Raw genomic sequence first — 2,920 nt, 5'->3', positions numbered from 1 at the left:
TGATGGATATGGCCTGCTGTAATTGCCAAAATTCATATCCAATTTGCCAAGCGACAACATTTTTCATCTGTGGGCCAAAGTTGTTCACCTAGCAAAAGCCGATAAAGAAAAAAAAAGGAACTTGTGAAAGTACCACAAAGTCATCTTCGCTGTGACCTAGATTAGCCGTGGTAACTAAATTTAGGTATGAATACAAAGCTCTCACATAGCATGGTCTGTCTTGCACAACCATTACCCATGAAGCAGTCTAACATTCATGCCCTGTCCTCTATTGTTTGATTGGCACTTCCCAGATAAATGAGACTAAAGAGTTTATCCTAGTATAGCACTTAAAGCTCAAGTCAGATATTTTTGTTCCCATTTCATCAGTATAAATCTGAAATAACTCAGCTTAGCCGAGTGAACATAGACCTCAATTTCTACCAGTGTAAACAAATCAAGGATGTGAGCCACTGTACCAAGTGTAGTCATGCATGGCTTTACCAGATACAGCTGCTTAACAGTACAAGCCCAATTTGTCTATGCCTTGCACTGAAGTAAACAAGAACGGAATTATAATATACCACTACTGTATTAGAACAGGAGTTGATAATCACTTTGAACAGATTGTGAGCAATCTAATGGTGAAATCTGAACAGAAGAAATAGGTCTGTTCTATATACAGGATGACAAACTCATCAAACAATGAATGTTACATAGCCTGTCTCTTTGTCACCATCTCTCATTTCTTAAAAAATCCATTGGAAAAAAAATCAGCTTCAATCATATCATCTAATTTAGTGCAGATCCACAGTAATTACGATGGATTCATGCTGCATCAATTACATTGATAAAAGGAAATTACCAGGAGATTCCAGAAGCATTTTACTAGACTTAATTCCAAGCATAAACTTGTAAGTGCTCCATTGATGTCTGTCAGTTTGATTATGGTACGAATCACATACCAAGAAATACCATCACCTATGTATTTCAAGGCAGTTTTAGTTCTGGCAGTAGCATAAAGAAAAGGCAAAAAAGCCTTTGCTCAGAGATTAAAAAATTCATCCTTAGTTTCGTTTTCTCATAGGATGAAGGAGGTCACATTTTAGGAAAAAAAAATTAAACGTCTGTCAAAAAATTAGATGTAGTAAGCTGACATTTTACAATTAAGTTGATAATTTGTGAACATTATATTGTTTAACACAGACACAAGATGAAAAGAGTTTATCAGTAAAACAAGACACAAATAGAACATGTGGGAAATGCAGTCAGAGACACTAAGCTACAGCAAAGACTCATTTACTCAGAGCAGCTCAGGATACTCAAATAGCCACTCAGTGAAGAATGAGCAAGAAGCATTTTTGCCACATCAACACTCATGTTTACAATTCCAAGCCAAGGAAATAGTCAGGACAGTAGATTTGATTACACAAGAGTAGTCCACAGTACAACGGGCAACACAAGCTTGAAGTTGCAGCCACCTATGCTACAGGACAAAGGTTTGTACGTCTGAAGTCGCCTCAAGTTTTCTTGCAGACTACCAGCATGGTTAGACTGATGCATGGCATCTTGAACTGACCACGAACTAGGCCTTCACTAACTGACCACCAATGGTCCATGAACATCAAGAAAACATCTGCCCTATCAAATCAAATGATCACATGAGATCCAAGTACAGGATGTACAGCACACAAGGAACTGAAACATTAACAGGCAGGGCCAAGTTCTCCTACAATTTCAATGGATGTAGTTCCACTAACAGCGGGGTTTTTTTTTTTTGGTTGTTGGGTTTTTTTAAAACCTCCCACAGAAGCCAAGCCAGATGGCTAAATGCTGCTACTACTAATGCTAGTAATACTCCTTCAGGATTATTTATTGAGTGGGACAGCTAAGACCAGCACTTTCATAGCTTGTAATCACTACCAGTTTTTTCCTCAGTTTGTATCAGTTATAATTTTCTTCTAGGATATGGCTTGTTAGTCTCCAACACGTATTGTTCACATCTACTCTAAGATTATTACTTAGCCAATGCAAGTACAACTGAATTTATTTCAACTCTATCCAAACCACAATTGTTATTGGAAACTTCTGGTCTAAGTTCCTTTCCAAATTGACCCTTAAACCCTACTTTCTTATATTGTCCAGCAGTCATTTAATGGAGTAAGCTACAAGAATTTTCACCCTATTATCCCATGGATTAACTTCCAGAGAAAACAAGCAACTTAATAAGTAGAAATATTCCATATAAAAACTAAATACAGTCCAATTTGTATTTCAAACCAGCATTCACTGGAGACATCAAGGAATTGTAGTTTTCCAGTTATCATACTGCACAAGGAAGCAAACTTGAAGCTACAGCTCACCATGGGTCACACCTGATCAACGCTGATAGCTATCCTCCTGTCCTGGTTTCAGCTGGGATAGAGTTAACTGTCTTCCTAGTAGCTGGTACAGTGCTGTGTTTTGAGTTCAGTATGTGAAGAATGTTGATAACACTGATGTTTTCAGTTGTTGCTCAGTAGCGTTTAGTCTAAAGTTAAGGATTTTTCAGCTTCTCAAGCCCAGCCAGTGAGAAAGCTGGAGGGGCACAAGAAGTCAGCACAGGACACAGCCAGGGCAGCTGACCCAAACTGGCCAACAGTGTATTCCATACCATGGGACGCCACATCTAATATAGGAACTGGGGAGTGGGGGCAGGGGATCACACTTGGGGACTGGCTGGGTGTCAGCTGGCAGGTGGTGAGCAATTGCCCTGCGCATCATTTGTACGTTCCAATCCTTTTATTATTACTGTTGTCATTTTATTAGTGTTATCATTATTAGTTTCTTCTGTCTTCTGTTCTGTTAAACCGTTCTTATCTCAACCCACGAGTTTTACTTATTTTCCTGATTTTCTCCCCCATCCCACTTGGGGGGGGGGGGGGGGGGGGGGGGGAGGAGA

Source organism: Haliaeetus leucocephalus, unplaced genomic scaffold, assembly GCF_000737465.1.
Source record: "Haliaeetus leucocephalus isolate CR32 unplaced genomic scaffold, Haliaeetus_leucocephalus-4.0 Scaffold526, whole genome shotgun sequence".
Lineage (NCBI taxonomy): Eukaryota > Metazoa > Chordata > Aves > Accipitriformes > Accipitridae > Haliaeetus > Haliaeetus leucocephalus.
Note: the sequence above shows the minus strand (reverse complement) of the source record.